The sequence below is a fragment of the Oncorhynchus tshawytscha genome, linkage group LG07 (genome assembly GCF_018296145.1).
Source record: "Oncorhynchus tshawytscha isolate Ot180627B linkage group LG07, Otsh_v2.0, whole genome shotgun sequence".
Classification (NCBI taxonomy): domain Eukaryota; kingdom Metazoa; phylum Chordata; class Actinopteri; order Salmoniformes; family Salmonidae; genus Oncorhynchus; species Oncorhynchus tshawytscha.
Genome location: NC_056435.1, coordinates 25,658,947 through 25,682,093, shown reverse-complemented (window position 1 = coordinate 25,682,093; position 23,147 = coordinate 25,658,947).

Sequence of the window (23,147 nt, the reverse complement as noted above, 5' to 3'; positions counted from 1 at the left end):
CCTGGGACAGGCCCTTTTCTGCAACTCCCGAATAAAACCCCAACTTTGAGAACTTCTCAATATACCATGTTTTCTCTCAATCATGAGAGGACAAAAGTTGAGACGATTGCTGAATCTTTTAACCATACCACGTGGTTAAACTCTTAGACTATTGATACCGACAGAATAAGAACAAGTCTTTGATATTAATTACTCGTCTGCAGCTAGGAATTCGGTATCATTGAACGCTTAAGAACGACAACCGCAGAAACATCCAACAACATTCAACAACATGAATGAATGTCACTCTGAACTATCCATCTAACCACGATAGAGAGAGAGAGCGAGAGGACGGACACTCTCCAACAGAAACTAACTTTTCAACAGAGATCCCGACGACACACTGAGCGTAAATATATATATTGATTGCAATTGTTCCCGAATGAGTGAGCGTTCATGTGCAAAGGATTAGCATTTCAATTGTTATAATCATCAACTGTGTGTAGACTTCTCAGTCAACACCCACTTCCCTTTTGTACAACATGCCGCCATGCCGGTTTAGCCCACTAGGGCACATTCTCCTATCATTTCTTGTAAACATTTTTACTTTGTTTGTTTGTTTATGCATTTCTGTGAATTACTTAGTTAGTAATTAAATGATTTAACACAATTGATGTATTGATGACTCATAGTGAAGACTAGGTTCGTGCAGATAACCAACAAGACTAACGTGAGGTAAAGTAAATAATTCATTAATTCGAAGACTAATTGATCAGATATAAAATATCTGAAAAGTTATATTAGGAATTTATAACTTTGTAATCTGAATATTTTCCTTGGTGCCCCGACTTCCTAGTTAATTACAGTTACATGATTAATCAGTTTAATCGCGTAATACTAATTACAGGGAATCTTTGATAAAAACTAAATCTTCAATTGAATGATAGTAAAGACACGACAGGAGGAATGGGCCAATATTGACCCAACATATTGTGGGAATCTTGTGGAAGGTTAACCGAAATGTTTGACCCAAATTAAACATTTGAAAGGCAATGCTACCGAATACTAATTGTGTGTATGTAAACTTCTGACCCACTGGGAATGTGATGAAATAAATAAAAGTTGAAATGAATCATTCTTTCTGCTTTTTTTTCTAACATTTCACATTCTAAAAATAAAGTGGTGATCCTACCTGAACTTCATTGGACTCTATGTAAACTGGAAACCACATATCCTGATGCTGCATTTATTGTAGCTGGGAATTTTAACAAAGCTAATCTGAAAACAAGGCTCCCTAAATTTGATCAATATATCGAATGCACGACCCGGGCTGGCAGCATTCTGGATCATTGCTACTCTAACTTCCGCAACGCATACAAAGCCCTCCCTCGCCCTACTTTTGGCAAATTTGAGCACGACTCCATTTTGATGCTGCCAGCCTATAAACAGAAACCAAAACAGGAAATGCCGTGCTCAGGTCTGTTCAATGCTTGTTCAACCAATCTGATTCCACGCTTCAAGATTGCTTGAATCACGTGGACTGGGATATGTTCCGGATAGCCTCAGACAACAACATTGATGTACACTATACACTGATTCGGTGAGCGAGTTAATTAGCAAGTGCATCGGTGATATTGTACCCACAGGGACAATTAAAACCTTCCCCAACCAGAAACCGTGGATTGATGGCAGCATTCGCGCAAAACTGAAAGCGCAAACCACTGCTTTTAATCATGGCAAGGCGACCAGAAACATGACCGAATACAAACGGCAATCAAACAAGCTAAGCGTCAGCTAAGCGTCAGTATAGAGACAAAGTAGTCGCAATTCAACGGCTCAGACACGAGACGTAAGTGGCAGGGTCTACAGTAAATCCCGGATTACAAAAAGAAAACCAGCCCCGTTGCGGACACCGACGTCTTGCTCCCAGACAGACTAAACAACTTCTTTGATCGCTTTGAGGACAATACAGTGCCACTGACACTGCCCGCTACCAAAATCTCGGGCTCTCCTTCACCGCAGCCAACGTGAGTAAAACATTTAAATGTGTTAACACCATAGTACCCTCCAAACTCATCATTAAGCTCGAGACCCTGGGTCTCGACCCCGCCTTGTGCAACTGGGTCCTGGACTTTCTGACGGGCCGCCCCCAGGTGGTGAGGGTAGGAAACAACATCTCCACCCCGCTGATCCTCAACACTGGGGCCCCACAAATTGTGTTCTCAGCCCTCTCCTGTACTACCTGTTCACCCATGACTGTGTGGCCATGCACGCCTCCAACTCAATCATCAAGTTTGCAGACGACACTACAGTGGTAGGCTTGATTACCAACAACAACTAGACGGCCTACAGGGAGGAGGCGAGGGCCCTCGGAGTGTGGTGTCAGGAAAATAACCTCACACTCAACGTCAACAAAACAAAGGAGATGATCGTGGACTTCAGGAAACAGCAGAGGGAGCACCCCTATCCACATTGACGGGACAGTAGTGGAGAAGGTGGAAAGTTTTAAGACCTTGGCGTACACATCACGGGCAAGTGAAATGGTCCACCCACGCAGATAGCGTGGTGAAAAAGGCGCAACAGCTCCTCTTCAACCTCAGGAGGCTGAATAAATTTGGCTTGTCACCGAAAACACTTACAATCTTTTTCAGATGCACAATCGAGAGCATCCTGTCGGGCTGTATCACCGCCTGGTACGGCAAATGCTCCGCCCACAACCGTAAGGCTCTCCAGAGGGTAGTGAGGTCTGCACAACGCATCACCGGAGACAAACTACCTGACCTCCGGGACACCTACAACACCCGATGTCACAGGAACAGGAAGGCCAAAAAGATCAAGGACAACAACCACCCGAGCCACTGCCTGTTCACCTCGCTATCATACAGAAGGCAAGGTCAGTACAGGTGCATCAAAGATGGGACCGAGAGACTGAAAAACAGCTTCTATCTCAAGGCCATCAGACTGTTAAACAACCATAAACGACTCAAATCTCTAGCCACTTTAATAATAAAAAATTGGATGTAATAAATGTATCACTGGTATCTTTAAACAATGCCACATTATATAATGTTTACATACCCTACATTACTCATCTCATATGTATATACTGTACTCTATACCATCTTGCCTATGCCGTTCGGCCATCCCTCATCCATATATTTATATGTACATATTCTTATTCATTCCTGTACACTTGTATAAGGTATAAGGTAGTTGTTGTGAAATTGTTAGATTTACTTGTTAGATATTACAGCATGGTCGGAACTAGAAGGACAAGTATTTTGCATTAACATCTGCTAACCATGTGTATGTGACCAATGAAATTGGATTTGGATTAAATGTCAGGAATTGTGAAAAACTGAGTTTAAATGTAATTGGCTAAGTTGTATGTAAACTTCCGACTTCAACTGTAAATAGTCAGGTTGTTGAGTAAGCAACATTAGCTCAATAAGTGAAAGGCAAACTAAACGCAAATACAATATAGCTAGCTCACTTTTTCTCTCTCTCTGAATGCCGCATCTCCTTCATTTTTTTATAAATGAATTTGTTAAAAACTATTCAACTATTATCTTTCTCTCTCTTTGAGTCAACTACTCACCTCACTTTAAGCACAGCAGGGATTGCTAGCTGTAGCTTATACTTTAAGTACTATATTCATTCTCTGATGATTGATTGGATGGACACGATGTCAGTTCATATTGCAAAAGCTCTGATAAGTTGGAGGATGAGCCAATCCTTTCACGCTCCTAACAGACAACTTTCTCCCACGCCAAGCGATGTATGATGATATCTGGATGTCGTCTGTAGTCTTTTGCGAAATTCTAACATGGTGTTTACACAGTCACTACTCAATTAGTGGCATGAGTGGTGTGGCTGATATTGTTCATGAACATTCCCAGACGAAGAGATCTAAACTTGATAAATGTACAAGTTCTTCCACAAATAATATATATTCAACTATCAAGGTAAGTTAGTACTTAAAGCAACCAGTTGAGATAGATGGCTAACTAGCCAATTTAGCTTGCTAGCTAACGGTAGCTAAGATGTTACCAAATTGGTTAGTGCTAACATTAGATAGCTAGCTAAAGATACTTAATATTTGTCAGACTTAGCTAGCTAACTAATTAATGTTAACTATTTGGCCAGCTGCTGTAACATATTGTTTGTTTCTAGCTAGCAACATAGCCCGCTAGCTAGCTAAACCCATCTAAGTAAAGTTAAGAGTAGCAATGGTAACTTAATAGCATGCATCTATTTAATGTTGTCACCTAACATTCTTCTTTCTTGCTCTGTTGTTGTTGTTGTGCGGTGTCAAACATGGTAGACCTCGCGGGGAGGCAGTGGTAGTAAGGGAAAGGTGTCACCGGTCAATGAGGAAGAATGAGGATCTCCATTCACTGCAGGTTACGAGATAGGATAGGGAGATTAGTGCTTAGTGTTGCCGTGGTTGCAGTTACCTGTATTTTGTTCTTATGTTCAAAATAATCAAACTTGGGTGTATCTGTTCTCATGTCCCTGGACGTGCATTAGGCCTAGCTCCTTTGTTATTACTGATCTGAAGCTGGATAACATGTAGTATAAAAATGTAGTTTAGTCAACTTTTATTACATTTGGTCAGTTACGTTTTAATGTCAGAATTGAAGAGAAGGAATCATGACTTTGGTGCCACAGATGATAAAGAACAGTGTATGACAACTACGTGACGATATGCAGCTGGGATAGCTTTGTGCAATCATCTTGTGGCTCTACTCTTCCAGACTGCACATTACACCACAATGGGGTTGACGACCGTGCCACCACCATTGTCTTGTGCAAGGGTACTGCAGTCATGGCAAAGGCCAAGGACTCAGGTGAGTTTTGAAGTTACGATAATTGTTCACATTGTCATGGAGAACACACATCTTGCCAGCTTGAGCCAGCTTGAGCCAGAAGTTCTGCAGAACTACTCTGAATTATTTAATGTCTTGGTCAAACCTTGTGGTTTCATTGTGCACCCAGATGCACCACATCTTGGGGCAATTCCTGAAGGGAAAATGTATGACCTGCATCGCCGCCCTTCGGGTTAGCCGAGATCAAGTCCCCTGATGTTGAGAGTGTAACTGATGTGAAGGACTGTAAGTTCAATGACCAGGCCAAGCTCCTACACGGCCAAGTCCAGGGTCAACTGGCTGTAACCGGTTTAGATTGGTGCGACTTCATTACAAGCACTTTAGTTTGGAGAGATGATGCTTTGATACTGTAGCAGAGATGAGAGAGAAACGTGACCTCTTCTACACCTACACGGCTGTGTACCTTAACATGGATGTAGTGTAGCATCTGAGCCAATCCTATTTGTCAGGGCACTGTTTCCCAAGGCAATGTACAGATGATGTACTGTAAGTAACTAATCAACATTGTATGTAGAGGAAAATGTATTTTAATGAATGAATTTGTATGATCTTTGTATGAACCCACAACCCACATGAACCCACAACCAGGGTTGTGAGTTCGATTCCCATGAGGGACTAGTATGAAAATGTATGCACTCTGGATAAGAGCATCTACAAAAATGTAAATGTAAGCAACATTGCAATAGAGTAATTAATATTCAATAAAATCTTCAAAGAAAAAAACAGTGTTATCTCTTTAACAGATTAATGCATTTTGCAAACACTAAATCCCAAAACACTATCGTATTCATGAAACCTATTAATCAATACAAATGATCCCAAATTCATATCTTGTCTGTGAACAGATCAATGTATAATAATCAGAAAAACACATTAATGGAACTAAAATCATAAATCATTAATTTGTAGTGTGTGTGCACTGCCGTGCTTGAGCATGTTTTCACACTGACTTATCACTCTTGAGATGCAGAGGGCCCTGGCAGTTCACAATTAAGCAGCAGATCCTCCACAGTTGATTGACAGAGCCTGCCAGAGTGAGTGGGATAATCATGTCCCAGATATGGCACTCCTTCACCCTTCTAATGGCTCTCGCCACTAGCACTCTCAGATGTCCAATGGCTTGCGTTTGCTCGATGTCCTCCTGTGTTAGCGGAGTTGCTCTTTTGAATGGGGGAAAGAGGAGCGTTGCCCTACATCTGACCACATCCTCCCCATGATGAACCCCTTGTCTGCCATGCATCCATCACCAGGCTCAAACAGCTAGAGGATTGCTCTTCCCATTCCAGCCTTCTGGGCCTCGGACCAGTAGGTTAACCTAGAGGCAGAGGCGGACTCCCAGAACACCATGAAGACCTTCTCTGAGTGGAACCGGGTATAGAACTTGAAGTTCTCGTCGCATGCACATAATCTTTGGAGCTGGAGGTGGTGAACAGAGAGCAGTAGTTCTAGCTCCTTGATTCGATCCAGTGCAGCATCCAACACACCTATAGAAAAGGAAAGGGTAATTTACATGACAAAATTGTACCGTTATTCAGTTTCATTGTCAGTATCATGACACAGTAAACCAACTCTGACCTAGTCTAGGTCTCAAGAATATATATAATCAATCAAGTATGTTATGGTACTGCTATTTGGCTTAAGAAATGTTGGTTCAAGGAACTAAGGGAATGGTGGCTTAAGTTAGAGAGCAGAGTGGCAGAACAGATAGCATGCAAGATGGCTAGCGAGTTAGTAGTTTTGCTTTTGTTATTTCAAAAGCTGAATACAGGTAATCCAGGTAATCCAATACCATAGCAACCGTTTGCAGAACTACAACGCTGAGATACAACACATCATCAACCATCTGGTAAACAGGGCTTTCAAACTATTGCAGACTACAAAGGGAAGCACAGCTGCAAGCTGCCCAGTGACATGAGCCCACCAGACGAGCTTAATAACTTCTATGCTCGCTTTGAGACAAGCAACACTAAAGCATGTATGAGAGCATCAGCTGTTCCAGACGAATGTGTGATCACACTCTCCATAGCCGATGTGAGTAAGTCCTTTAAACAGGTCAACATTCACAAGGCCGCAGGGCCAGACGGATTACCAGGACGTGTACTCCGAGCATGCGCTAGTTACAGACTGTTACAGACTGTTCTCTCTGACACGGCAAGCGGTAACAAAGCGTCAGGTCTAGGTCAAAAAGGCTTCTTAACAGCTTCTACCCCCAAGCCATAAGACTCTTGAACAGAGTGTGTGACAAATCCAATTTTATTTTATTTTTGATGACAGGCATAGTCATGGTCTACTGCAGTCAGTGCAGAGGCACCAACACTTGTGTCCATAGCAGAGACATCCATCTTCTGTTCCCAGAGATTGGTTCCCCGTCACGCACTTGCTCTATCAAAGGGAAAGAAAGGGAATGCCAATCAAGCAGGTTGATTGGCATGTCGGACCCCGCGAACACTGGTAAGTACAACACAACCCACTAATAGCCTAACACATAACACACAGCTCTCTGTGCGGGTCGCTACAATATATTCAGTAAAGTTTTATCTAAAAAGGCGAACATTTTAAATGTTTCACTATTTTAATTGTTTTGAAATGATGATCCGATCCCCTTCCTCCTCAGTGGAACCTCCACTGCTATATGCTGATAACAATTAATTATTTTGAGCAACGAGAGACATTAAGTTTCTGTCACTTCCGATTATAAAACATGCATGCGGTTCTCAAGTTGAATTAAGCAATGTAACAACAGGAATTGACAAGGAGTGACTGGAGTCAGAGTGAGAGAAAGTGTTACTGTCACTTTCCTCTGCTGATTGCTATTGGAATGTTTTTGTGTTGTCCCATGCATTGATTACAATTCATTAAAATAAAAGTAACCAGTGCACTTAATATACACAAGTAATTATACAAAGATAACGTAACCTTCATTTTTTTATATATCCCTAAGTCAAAATAACAAACTTAATTAGTTTGGCCACATCACCTTGGATACTGTTTTTCTTTTCTTTTGTTTGTGTGCAAACAATAATGCAGCTTCTATCTTGCAATACTAGCTGAGCTAAGGTAGCCTACTTCAAATAGCATGTCACACTAGGAATGATAGAACTGTTGCTGTTGTAGCAGGTTTTTATTGTTGTGGAAAAACTATTGAAATCATATAATGGCTACGGGCTCTATTCAATCTGTAACCCGCGATAGAAATGCAAATGTAACTTACTATTGAGCCAACATAAGCGCCGTTTACCGTGAATGCAGTCTCTGCTAAAGCAGGAACATTACCTTCAAATTTGAATCATGCTGAAAAGCTGATTTTCTGTGATGCAGATTGAATAGAGCCCTTGGTTAATCTTGAATAGCAGCTAAATACCAGGCTGTGAATAAAACATTCCTGGTTTTTGCTCAGTTCTATTGCTGGGGTGTGTTGAAATTGCTCACCAATATCACATATTTTCATAATTGCTGCATTGCAGATTTGATTGAACTTCAGCCTTTAATTTGGACTGTCTGCTTTTCCATCTATTACAAATTCTGTTCATCTCGATAGCAGACCTTTCACTCATTATTGCTCCTTCCCCTTGCGACTCACTCATGGACAAGAGGGAAATACCACTCAAAAGTTTTCCATCACACTCTCTCGCATATAACCTTTACTTCAGCTGAGCCCTATACTACAAATCAGGTTTGAGGTAAATTTGGTCAACTCTGAGTTTAACTCGGGATAACCGGTACTACGAAAGTGTCTCACTCTTTAGCCAGGTACAGTTCTATGGCAGCAAATCCTTCAGAACTAATCTGCTCCAGGGCAGTGTAACTCAGGGCTAACTCCATTTATCCTCAATGAAGTGTTTGAGCCATGTGTTGAGGATCAATGAAATCAGATACCCACCCTTTTGCAAAGATTGTGTCCGTGTTCGAGAGCTTCAAAACTGTGATGTATCATGGGTAAATTTTGATTTAGTGACTAATCTACAAACAATATTGAGTAGTTAATTATGATGCAAGGTGATTTGTAGATTAGTCAGTCTCGCTTCGCCTTTAAAGTTGACTGCAATGTCGAACTGTCATCATCCTCTTCATTTGAGGAAGAGGACTGATTAAATATGTTGTTAATCAAATATTTTCTTGTGTGTAAAAAAAAGAGTTATTTTAAAATACCTTTCACATTACACCTTAAGTAATGACAGCATTTGCTTTCCAAACTGTACGTTTTTCACCTAATTGTATTTTGAAATTTGCAAAAGGCAAACTGACAGCTGCAAACAACCATAGACATATAATCCATAGATCCATTCAAGTCAAGACTGGCAACCATTGCTGTAGTGTACCCATGTTTGGTAACAGTCAAATTGCCCGGGTTAGAGGTTCCAGAAAACAACAAAACAAGCTGTTCCACAGATAGAAGGAGTGGGAGGAGTGGGAAAAGGGTGCTTGTGCTTGGATATGCACACCAAAGACGACATTAACGATAGGTAATAAAAAATAAAGAAGGCACGTCCAAAAGCCTTATTCACACCTTAGCCTGCTGAATTTGCAAGATAACTTTTCTTTCATTTAGATTTTGGCACAAATGAAAATGTTGCACTGACTGGATTGATGTTTCGGCATTGTCTCAATGAAGAGTTTGGCATTCGACCAGCCATGTGCGACGTGCACGCACAGTTACAATCCTGCTAGAGTTTGCAGCAGACGGAGCCTTACCTAGATTGTTAAGCTAACTGAAGCTGGCTAGCTTTATAAAAGTCTGAGTAGATCTAGCTTGCTTCGTAGTATACCACTCTGGTCTCTTGTCTACCTTGCTAGCATGTCAGAAACCTTCATTGGTTTTTCTCATATGCAACATTAACATTCTGAGAAATCAAAGGTCAGTTTTCTTTTCTTCCATGAAATGAATGAAAATTCATCTGGTTTGAAACATGTTGTCATGCTTTTCTACACAAAGGCAGACTATCAGGGGACTGTATAGCACTTAGCTTTGGAGTAGGCTAACTGGGGGTGGTTGCTGTGGATAAAATAAATATTGTGGACATTGGCCATCTCACCTCTGTGATATCACAGCTGTGATCTGAATCCCTGCGAGGTGCTGGGCATTGGAGGTTCAGGTGGAGGATAGAGATAGCCCACTAGTGCTGGCTGGAAATCGATCGAGCCAGGGTGGGGTCGGTTGTGTCACCTCCTTCCTTCTCCTCTTCCTCCAACATGATAGCATGGATAAGCATCAATATGGTAAGAGTTTGAAAAGATAAGCATCAAGGAACATGAGATAGGCATCAAGCGAATTTCAATACATTGCATTCAATAGGGGGAAATTAGCATCACATTATGGACAGCTAAAGAACGGCATCACGAATATGATGCCTTGGTGAATACATTGCATTCAATAGGGGGGAGATTAGTGTCACACAATGGATGCCTAGAGAAAGGCATCATGAACATGATGCCTCAACAATCCGTCTGTGACGCTTTATCAGAAAGTTATATTCGTCACGTGGCATGATGCGAATGTCAATACATTGGATTCAAGGTAAAAAAGTTGGTGATAAAGCTGCAGTGGGTAAATTGTCTGTTGGTTTTTATAGCGTTTCTCTCTCTCTATTCTCTAATCCCCTCTCTCTTATCTCTCTCCCTCCATCATTCCTTCTCTCTCCCTCTCTTTGCCTCCCTCGGTCTATCTTTTCTACCTCTTTATCACCTCCTTCTTCTTTTCTCTTTCCCTCCCCCTTCTTTAATCCCCTCCACCCTCTTCCCCCTCTCTCCATCCTTCTCTCACTCTCCCCTCCCTCCTCTCTCCCCCTCCCTACTTCACCCTCTCCCTCTTTCTCTCCTTCCTCCCCCTTCTATTCTCTCTCCCTCCTCTCTCTCCCTCAATCCCCATCACTCATATCTCTCGCCCTCTCCCTCCTCTCTCTCCCTCCTCTATCCCACCTCCACCTCTCTCTCCTATCGCAACAGACTGGGTATTGACACATAAGTCAATATATTGTTTTGAAGGCAGGAAAGTTGGTGATAAAGCTGCAATGGGTACAGACAGGCAGACAGAGAGACAAACTCTAATCTCAACCCTAAACCTAACCCTAGCTTAATTTCCATATCCCGGCTCAACCCTAACCCCAGGTGTATGGTAAGGGTTAGAGTTGAGGTTGGAGTTCGGTTTGAGCTGGGATGTGGACAAGAAGTTAGCTTTGGTGTTATGTCCAGGGTTAGAGATGTGCCCAGATGTAGCGATGGTTGAGGCTAGGTTTAGGGCTGAGCTGGGATATAGAAATGAAGCTAGAGTTAGGGTTAGAGTTGAGCTGAGAATTGAACATGAAGCTAGGTTTAGAATTGAGGTTTAGGGTTGAGGTGAGATGTGAGATGTGGACATGAAGCTTGAGTTAGGGTTGAGGGTTAGAGTTTAGTTTTAGGTGAGGATTGAGCCAGAATGTGGACTTGAAGCTAGGGTTAGGTTTGAGGGTGGATTAAGGGTTGACCCAGGAACTGGACATTAAGCTAGGGTTAGGGCCTGAGAATGAACAATTCATTCATTCACCCCACCCCCCAATACATGGCAGAACAGTAGGCCTCACTTGAAGCCTGGCCTAAAGTTCATGCACTTCTGAGTGACATCGGCAGAATAGTTGAGGCTAGAAACACAATTCAAGTATTGGATCGTTCAGCAGACGCTCCCGATGAACGCAAACCTACACCTGACCATGTAACATTAACTCTTCGCAGTAAAAATGTCCATATAAAAACATAACCTACAGCCCTAATAGAACCATGACACCCCCTGTGGACTTAAATGAGCTAGCTAACCGTCCTTCCACAAAACCCATTGTGACCTTATAGGGATGCCCTTGGTTGATGCCCTTACGTCCTGTGGCAACAGAAAGTGGCTGAATTCATCCTCAACATGGTCCTTCATTCTCTCCCTGCAGTTACACAAAAACACTGTCTTCCATCCTCTGTCAACAGTCAATTCTTAAAGGGATTCTTCAGGTTTTTGGCAATGAGGTCCTTTATCTACAACCCCAGGGTCAGAGTATCTCATGGATACTATTTTATGCCTCTGCATGCTGGCAGATACAGTAGCATAGACTTCAGTCATTGTGCTAACACTAGTTAGCAATGGCTAGCGAAACTACTTCTAACTTCCTTCATACTAGACACAGAAACATGACATGGGTATCCACGAGTTCCTCTGACTCTTGGGAAGTAGAACAATATTCCTTTAATGTGAATACTTGAAACTCAGGGCATGGTTGAAGAGTGTCCCTAGGAGGCATATGTTGAATTTCAGCTTCCTGCGATTACAGGAAGTGATTTAATTGGGGACCATAGTGCACCTACGTCACATCGCTGAGTGTACCTATAAAGAGATGCATGGGTTTGAGGGTGTGAATGATGCTGAATGGGCATAAACAAAGAAGAGCTCTCTAGCACTTGACATAATCTTTCAAGGGCATTTTCTCCTACTTGTTCATCAAAGCAGCATAACTTTTCCATGCTTCCTCCAATCACAGTGAATACCATTTTGGATCTCAACATCTTTTGTAATCTGTAAAAACAAGCATTTCGGATTTTTTGACATAACCCCAGTTGGGATGGGTCGTCACATATTAGCCTGATTATAATTAAAATATGTCAAACAGTATTTTTTTTTTTTTTTGCCATGATATGTTAGGCTGCTCCATTCTGGAGTGTTTGATCTAATGCTTTCTGAGAAATGTAATTTTTCCCTAATATCTAATAACATTATTACAGACAACCTACACAATTATTTTAGAATGTTTCCAGACCACTATAATTATTAAACTTTTGTGGGAGGATGAGTTTTAAAAATGAAATTTTACAAAAACATATTAAATATAGTAATGGAAACAATACAATACATGTCAAAATAAACATGTTCATAATGATTTATGTGTAACGTGTATGCTGGAAGTTGGGAAGCAAGTAAAGTACAGCTAGTGAATTTAATAATACATGGAACAAAACAAGAAACACGATTGGAGTACAGACATGAAACACAGAAACATAATCAATAATGCCTGGGGAAAGAACCCAAGGGAGTAACAGATATAGGGTAATCATGAAGGTGATGGAGTCCATGTGAGCCTCATGAGGTGCAGGTGCACGTAACGATGGTGGCAGGTGAGCGTAATAATGAGTAAACTGGCGACAACGAGCGCCAGAGAGGGGAAGCGGGAGTTGACGTGACAGTATTGGAATAAGTGAAACATTTGAATTTCAATGACATTTTTTGAATTCAAGTAATTGTCCAGTGTTTAATGTTTTCTATGAAATATTAACTATAATTTCTTACAATATGAGTTAAATAGTTTTCCTTCCAAAAAATTGTAATTAAGTAAATGTTAAAAAGCAGCGTTTCTGTGTTGGAATGGTGTGGGTGTACCCCAACAACAGAATAGTATGGGCATATATGTCATAAAAAATATTAATGCGAGTAGGCTGCTGATTTTCCAGGTCATCCTACTCTAAACCACTGATTGGCCAGATCATCCTCCTCAGGAGTATGACATCATACTCAATGAGGAAATAGCTAGCATTTTTTAAATGGTCTGTTTAAGATACAAGTTTGAGGTGGTTTTCATGTCCACATCCCGGGTCAACCCTTAAAACTGCCTTGCATTGATTTAGGTGTCATTTCCTGTATGTCTTTCTCTAAGCATCCACAGTGTTTTTAAAATTGTTTTTAAATGTAACCTTTATTTAATTAGGCAAGTCAGTTAAGAACAAATTCCTATTTACAATGACGGCTAATCTCACCATTAAAAGCTATGTATTCACATAGGCGTCATGGCCGTGCTGAATGCAAGGTATTCACTAAGGTATAATGTCCAAGAGGCCTCAATACTGAATGCAATGTATTTATATAAGCATCATGTTCCTTGATGCAAATATCAAGTTTCAAGTTTTAATGTCACGTGCACAAGTACAGTAAAATGCCTTTCTTGCAAGCTCTAAAGCCAACAATGCAGTGATCAATATCAATATAGTACAACATTTTTTCACAAGGTAGAACAATAACACACGGGAAATCTAATTGAGAAATAAGAAGAACACGAGAAAGTAAGAAGAACTTGAAGATCTCCTCACTGTAGGCTGTCTCATCGTCGCTGGTGATCAGGCCTGCCAATGTCGTGTTGTCAGCTAACTTGATGACGGTGTTGGAGTCATGCATGGCCATGCAGTAGTGGGTGAACATGACGTACAGGAGGGGACTAAGCACACACCCCTGTGGGGCCGTTAAGGGTCAGCGTGGCGGAGGTGATGTTGCCTACTCTCACTACCTGGGTTCGGCCTGTCAGGAAGTTCAGGATCTAGTTGCAGAGGGAGTGGTTCAGTCCCAGGGTCTATAACTTGGTGACAAGCTTGGAGGGGACAATGGTGTTGAACGCTGAGCTGTACTCAATGAATATCATTGTCCCATAGGTATTCCTCTTATCTAGGTGGATGAGGGCAGTCTGGATTGCAATTGAGATGGCGTCGTCTATGGATCTGTTGGGGCGGTATGCAAATTGCAGTGGGTCTAGGGTGCCTGGCATGATGGAGTTGATGTGTGCCATAACCAGCCTTAAAAAAGCACTTCATGATTACAGATGTGAGTGCTACGGGGGGTAGTCATTATGGCATGTAGCCTTAGAGTGCTTGGTAACAGGAATGATGGTAGTCATCTTAAAACATGTGGGGATTAAAGACTGGGAAAGGGAGAGATTGAAAATGACTGTGAATATGCCTGCCAGCTAGCTGATCTGTGCATGCTCTGAGAAAACGCCCTGGAATACCATCCGGCCCCACAGTCTTGCGAGGGTTGACCTGATTAAAGACCTTACACATGTCGGCCTCAGAGAGCGTGATCACCAAGTCCTCCTGTTCGGTGGTTGGCCCTCACACACTTTATGATGTTGTTATTGTTAAAGTGTGCATACAATTCATTGACTTCCTCTGGTAGATTGGCATCATTAGGCAGATCACGACCGGGTCTTCTAGATTGATGCTTATATGCTGATACCAGGCTGCCTCCTCTCACCGACCCCTCCTCAATGTCACACGGAGATCTATATTGCCTTTGGGCTGCAGCCAGACCACATCAGACCCCTTCTATCTCTCACCCCTTTGCCCTCCCCCATCCCCCATCCCCTCCCACCCCTCTATCCACATGTTCCTCAGGCAGGGAGCAATTGACTGGTCTCACTCCGCATCGATTCTGAGAAGTGGGTTGCTTTTGATAAATAGCATCAGTAGGTTAGCCCCACAGGGATGAGAAACCGAATGAAGTCTGAGTTGGAGTTATTCATATTTACACCTCATTAAATAATCTGTTTTTGATTGAATAAGTTATCAAATTGATCTATTTATTATTTGAGAATGGTATCATCACATTAGCTATTGACATTCATGTCTTGAAAGATGTATGTACTTTTCAATATATCCAGCTCGGGTTTAATAACTTCCCATGTTTTTCGCAGCACTAGTCGCATCATGAGTCTGTTCGCAGCAATGTCTCGTCAATACAATGTGAATTGAGTTAAGGGGCCGGGCCTTCTTTCAACAGGAACATCTCTGTGAAGAAAGGTCAGATATTCCGTGAGTAGCAGTCTGGCTGACTGAACCAGACCAAGACCAAGGTGAGAGAGCGCATTTTATCTTACTGGTTTTAAGTCCTCCTCCATCTCCCTACAGCTCCAGGAGGCAGGTGACCTCTGGATGCTTCCCTGCCAACCTTTACTTTTAGGTGGTTATACTGACCTGAAAATTCCTCCATCCTGATTGGATTAGGGACTGGAGATGCAATCTGGTGATGAATACTGAAAAGGTCAAGCCTTCCTCTCCAAAGACACGTCACTCCATTGTACAGCACGCTGTGAAAAAAATGCATCTGATAGACCCTTTCTCTTTTTTTCCACTGGAATGTCTTGTTCCTGGCGCAGTCTTTTGCATCTCTATCTCCTCCCAACTCCCCGTCTTCCCCTTGATATGGAAATAGGGTAGTGATAACACATGCCCTCAAAAGAATCACATTTTTCAAGGGATGAAAAAAACTATTATAGGATTGCTGCAGAACAGGGCAGACTTGAGTGGTCTAAACCTGTAGAGGTTCTAGTTGTGTCTTAATTAACATATCCCGACTGAGCAATGGCTTCCTTGAAGAATTGGATTTAAATTGTGAGGATTAGGATGTGCAGGGACAAATGTAGGACACCGAAATGGAAGGAATAAACCACTGGACTTCCCAGTCTCAATGAATACATAATGCTATTCTGTATAGTATTGAGATCCAACGCTACCTGTTGTTTCAGCCCTTTGTATTTTCTCCCACCCCGTGACCTCTCACTTTTTATTCTCCCTAACATTTCCCTGAAGGCAGAGAAGGCATCAGTCCCTGTTCTGTTTGTTCTGTGTAATGTTGATATATCTCACTCAGGGCCTAAATGTCAGTCTGGGAGAGTCAAGCCCTTTTTGGTAATGGCCAAGCAGTTGCAAATGTCAGGCACAGCGTTGTGTTGATGAGTGGCTGTGCCTGAGTGTCCCACAGTGTCCACAATGCAGCTCCGACAGTCACCCACGAGTAGGACTCACCCTCTGTGCCCTAGCATTTCTTTCTTTGATATGAGGCAGAATAGGATACCAAAAGCAAATCAAAACCCAGGCTATGTTTGAGATAATGTTGTCTTGACTTTCTACATGCTAGTACAACAAGGTTCCTGGTGTGCAAACGTTTAAAAAAATCTAGCCAGGATTTTCCTCAACCATCTGCTTTTGAGGGATATAATGTAACATTTTGGCTGAATGCTAACTTGAGACACGTATGTAACTTGAATTCTCCCATAAGTATTGAATAACGATTCACACAAAAGTTCCAGTCGTGCATGCATTTCATCTTACAGTTCAGCTCTATTACATTAGATAACAACCAAACTGATTCATGATTTTGCAACTGTCTTCCACATACTGTGAACCTCACAGGTTTTAACTTTCAAAAAACAACACTGTGTTTATCAGAGTTTGGCATTGTTTGTGTGATTGTTACCTGGCAAAGTCAAAATGTTAGCGCTATCAGAAACTCCTATTGTTGAGCATCTGAAAGCACCGGCAGCTGTACCAGGAGGATGACTCATGCCGCAGATTCTCCTCAGACGGTTTTCACACGTCTTCTTTTCACTGTCAGATCTTAAGCCCTGACACCTCGTCTCCAGATGAGATGGGATGGTGTAACTCTTCACAATCCTCTGTCATATTGGGTGCCACTTTTCTTCTCGCTGCCTCAACAAAGTCCCGGCTCGCCATTGATTGGAGAGCAAAATAAATGCTCCATACCTCGATATATCTGTTTATACGGGAGAAGACGTTGAAGAAGAATCACAGCTAGCGAGTCTGTAATTCTGATTGCATTCAGGAGATGAGGCCCGCTGCAGAAAAAAAAAAATATCTGACTTCAGAGGGATAGATCTCCCCACACTCCCATCCGTGGCTTGCTCCCTGCCAACGCAGAGTTAGCCTTTCCTTTTATGCGCTGCCCCTGGGATTATTATATCAATCTACGTGACCTGATTACCAGCCTGCGGTTCACTGCCAAAGCACTGGATCAAGCGATCCCTCCATTTCCTGGCGTGTCAGTGTCCTATTCCCCAACTGAAGCCTCCACAAGTTACCTCAGCTACTTTGTTTTCACACAGCCCCAAGGTCTGACCTTTCTGTCCTCACAGGGTATATCAATGGTTATACAACTGATGGGTCTAATCCTGAATGCTATAAAAAAGCATCTAGATATCTCACATCTCTCCGACATTTGCAATATTGTTCCAATATTCAAATTCGATCTCCAGCTGTCCCGTAGTAATGAACGTGTCGGGAGTCAGAACGAGATACACAGGCAGGCAGCTTTTCTCAGACTTCTTTTTATGGATATAGACAAAGAAATGTAAATTGAAAAAAGGTTAAACGAAATGAAGTGCAGCTAGTTTGCAGTCTTTCCAGCTTCAGTTTGAAGTGACAGTGTCCTGATGAGAGAGCACATTTTCTACTCAAGGCGAATTCACACCCCATTAGCTTATTGTTATGGATGCATCCAAATAAATGTCACTAAAACAGGTTAAACAAATGCAAATGCAGCTACTGTTGCTATTCTGGCTGAACTATTTGACGTGACTGTAAATTAGCCGTAGTTGACTAGCTAGCAAGCAAATATGGCAATGGAATTTAAAACGAATGACTGAGATACTGTCCATAGATACAGAACAAAAACCCAATGACTGGGTCACGTCTCTGGCAACAGGCCGATAGTACGAACGACCAGCAAGCTTGGGCAGCAACCCTAGATTTGTGTTGTCAGGACTATTGATTATGGAAGGATGAAATAGCATGAGTAAATTCAACAAAATAGCATTCTTAATGAAAATATGTCAATCCTTATTTGAACATGTTGATAACCCAACTTCGTTATTCGGCCTAAAAACACCTGTCACCAATATATTCCTCAAACACCGGCTTCACAGGCATTATCACTTAAGATGTTAAATAGCTCTATTAGGTCTACAGTAGGCTTGTGTAATATAAGTGTGTATAAAGCATAAAGCAATACATCATGGCTATTGTAAGACAATGTGGCACCCCGATGTGTTTTGTGACTTGGAGACATAGATTAGCACTGCAAAGGGAGTGACGTTGACGTCTTAAACCCAGATGGGTGTCCTACACCGGATAGGCATTATAGTGCCCTGTCATTAACAGGTGTGCAATTAATTCCCCATGATGGGCTAGTGTGACAGTAATGAAGGTTGACAGTGTGGGCGCTTGTTCCCATGGGACCAGAGTGAAGACAGCCGGCCAGACGTGTCCTTGTCGTGTGTGTTTGTCTCATCTTCTGCTCTTCCCCCCCGCTTAACTTTGAGCTGCCATGATGGTGGCATTTGTAGTCCTACATGTTGAGCTATATTTAGTTTGATGGTTGTACACAGAGTGTAATGTTATACGTACATCCATTTAGTGAGATAGTCCACTGGCCTATTATTCCTATCAAATGACAGTAAAGGGTAGTAAAGGAACAGTTATGTGTGGTTTATGAAAAGAGACCAGCATTGATTGCATAGACACAGCAATAGGGCTGTGCCGGTCTGGTGTCACACCTCTTAGTAGATGTACACTGTAGGATCAGGCTAACTCACTCCTAGCCACCATGCACTTAGCCACTGTAGAATTCAACGTTAGTAATCAAGTATCTTCAGTTGGCAGTAACTGAGTGTTGTCTACGACTGCCAATATGTTGTCAAGCCCAAGTGATACACAAACAGAACAGAAACTGAAAAACCAATTTTGGCATGTTGTTTTAATTTAGAACTCAGAACACAGCATGAGTGTGTGTGTATGAGAGAGCGACAACATCAGACATCCTCTTATTACTGAGCACACTGTAGGTCTGAGTGGTGCATTATATTGCTGGCACAGTTGTTGGAATTGTCTCCTCCAGTCCTTACCCAATAAATGCTTGAATTTGTCATTATAAAATTGAGAAATTCACAATGTCCCTCTATTAGCATTCAGGAATAATTGATTCATAAGAAAACATGGAATATAAATCAGGATGGGTCTCCTTTTACACAAAAGATCCACCTTACCCCCACCGCCCGTTCCTTCAATTATTTTTTCATCTGCCATTTGTATGCTTTTCATTACCCATCTGCTCCCTTATGACATGCCGGTAATAGCCTTGGAGCCATGCTGGTAAACAGTTTTGACAAATTAAAATCACCCAGCTCAAGTGAAGGGCCTGTACTGCAAACTATAGGAGAGAAGAAAGGAGAGGAGAAGCACTAGCCCGGCTTCCTAGTGACAAGGCCAAGCCAAATACACATCCGCTGCAGGGCAGGCAGCTACTGTACTCCAGGCAATTTAATTGTAATACCATTGGATGATAAGAAATGAGGATTATTTCTCTTAGTGAAGGATATTCAACTGAAAACCAAGCGAGCACCTCATGTTCACATCCAAAACATGCAGCTACGGTATCCTACTGTTTCATTATTGCTTTTGCTGCTGTGCCAGTTCCCTCCTGCAGTTGAAGAGATTTCTCTAAAGGATGATTATCACTTCAGATGCACATGCCAGGACTGTGTATGACAAGGACATATGTGGAACACACCGTGAGTGACTGAGAAATCCATTAATGACTAGAAACATTATGAATCTTGCACATACACACAAGACAGTTTTATTTGACAGGCATATTTGACAGGCATTGTTAATCCATCTTCAGTCCATCTAAAAATACTCCAAGGCACTGTTTTTAGGCTGCTGTCTCTGTACATTTCATTAATGATCCAGTATGAGCCTTCATGATGTAGCATTTGCAATTTTTTTCTTCTTAAAATAACAAACCATACTTGTATATTTATAATAGCTGGATGGTATTGATCTATTTTCATTTATCATTCACAATTGAAAGAAACAATGACAAAACATTTTGTTTATGCTTGCAGTTTGCTAGCATTGATATCATTTTACAATTTTAGGGATAGTCTTCCAAAGTGATATTCAGATGCACATGGTAATCTAATTAGCAAAAACAATACAAATATGTGGAATTCCTGATAAAGAAAAAGGTTAGACGCATTGTTGTATTGTAAAGTCTTTAACATTTGAGTAATTTAGCACACACTATTATCCAGAACAACTTACAGGAGTAATTAGGGTTAAGTGCTTTGCTCAATGGCACATCGACAGATTTTTCACTTAGTCAGTTCTAGGATTCAAATCCGCGACCTTTTTGGTTACTGGCCCATTGCTACGCTACAGTACCTGCCGCCCATGATGACAACCCATGACACCATGTAACTAGCAGCTTGACATTCTTCTCAACTAGCTGTCCAGTACCACTGCAACATTGTAGCAACACTGTCGCCTAATTGTGTGAGATTATCGCAACCAAAGCATTCCTTAACTTCCTACCTCGACAAGAATCAGATCGGCACTATCCATCTTCATCCTCCATCATGACGGCCTGACAGGGGTTTCCATCATGTGTCATTATTGGTGCATGAGGCAACTCAGCGAAACATTCCTCCACTCTGGGAAATGCATCAATCACACACTGTCCGACAATGACAGGCCTGTGCGTGCTACAGTAATGACAACCCCGTGCATGTCACACGACCATTAGGATGTATCTGAACCACGGTGGAGAGGAGAGAGAAGAATCAATGCATTTGGTAGGTAATTAAGATTAGGCATTGAATAGAGAATACTGTACATTAGTGCGATGGCAGTCTGAATGGCTGTCAGGCTAATGTTGACAATTGGGCGAGGATATTGGTATTGGTACTGCAGTTGCGACCTCATTGTGGAGATGGCAAAAACGTTGAATAATGGTGGCTCAGTCGACTGGATAAATGACTGCACCATCTTTCTCATCTGATAATTAGTATTTTCTGGTCACAGTGATTCAATTACACAGTATATTACAAAAACAGGGGGCAGGCAATCGGCAGGTCAAGTCACGACTTCCGCCAAAGTCGGTCCCTCTCCTTGTTCGGGCGGCGCTCGGTGGTCGACGTCACCGGTCTTTTAGCCTTCGCCGCTCCACCTTTCATTTTCCATTTGTTTTGTTTTCCCATACACCTGCTTCACATTCCCTTATCAGACTAAATGTATATCACCCTCTGTTTCCCCCATGTCTGTGTGTGGAATTGTTCTTTGTGTAGGGTGTTACGCTACAGGCTGGCTTGAGCTAGGTTTGTTTCAAACCTAGGTTTGTTTGTTTTGTTTAATCCGGTTCATGTTACCGTGGTTGTGCTTTGAGCTGCCTCACCTGTGCCTTTGTGCAAGGGTGTATATTAAAGTTCTCCTCTTATCACCCATCTCTGCTCTCCTGCGCCTGACTTCCCAGCAACCAGTTACTCACCCCGTTACAGGTCAAGGGCATGCAGAGGTCAGTAATCCAGAGCAGAGTCCGAAAGTTACAGAATGGCAGGCAGGCTCAGGGCAGGCAGAGGTCAGTAATCCAGGGCAGTGTCACATGGAACAGAACGGCAGAGGTCAGGGCAGGCAGAATGGTCAAAACTGGGAAAATTAGAAAACAGGGACTAGAGAAAAAGGAGTAAGGGAAACCGCAGGTAGGCTTGACGAGACAAGGTGAACTGGCAACAGACAATCAGAGAAGACAGGTATAAATACACTGGGGATAATGGGGAAGATGGGCGACACCTGGAGGGGGGTGGAGACAAGCACAAAGGCAGGTGAAAAAGATCAAGGTGTGACAGACCTAACTGATAATAAACCCAGGATAAGGGTTATTCAAGGGTACATGACATTCAGCCACATTTCATGGACATTGTTTATTTTAAATAAAGGGGAGGAGGAGGGGCCGTGTTGATAAAAAAGTCAGATTGAAAAATGGAGTGTTACTTAGGTCATCTTTTAGATCTCAGATCTTGTGACTGGGTTTGACTTCAATTAAATCCTGAGGGGTGCTTCCGAGTCAATCTGTGATCTTTATCTCAACCCTGGCCCTTAGATCTCTATCGCTCTGCGACCCATGGGGAAATGGAGGCACCTTTCATAACAATGGGCTTGGAATCTTTGCTATTTCTGGCCACCCCCCTGTTGCCTAAACAATGATGTGACTCTATTGAGGGCCGCGACCTTGACTACAAGAGTTTCAGGGAGCCCAGGCCTGTCTTCTTTTACAAGTTTTTTATTTCTCAAAATCTGTAACATATCAATGACCTGAGGAGTGTTTTTTTCTCATGCAGGGATAGCAGCACTATCATAGTGCCGTAGTGTTATCTAGACTGGGAGGTAAATATGTTATTATGTTCCTTGTAATATTTGCACTGCTCTGATTCCCAGACGAAAAACACATTAGATTAATCTGTCTCTCCCAACTCTGAGGTTTCAATAGAAATACAGTCTACATAGTATTGAGCAACTGGCTGGGCTGGCAGTCTCTGAAAAAGCTACTGGTTGACAGACACGGTGAAGAAGAAGGCCTGGGTTTGAGATGATTGGAGCTCCCCTCCCTGTCTCCGTTAATCCAACCTCTCCTCCCTCTCTGCCAGCCCTCCTCTGATGGCTAATTACAGGCTTTGATCTGTGTTTGTTCCATCTGTATAATGTTTAACGTACTGTAATTATGCTGAATAATCACTAGGCACGTCACCTCCTGCAGACTCATACTGGAGCGGTAATACCCACTTGAAAAAGCATATAGTATATTATGGTATAAATACTGTAGTATTACTAAATTTATATACTATAGTATTCACTGTAGTGTTTTTTTTTGTGGACATG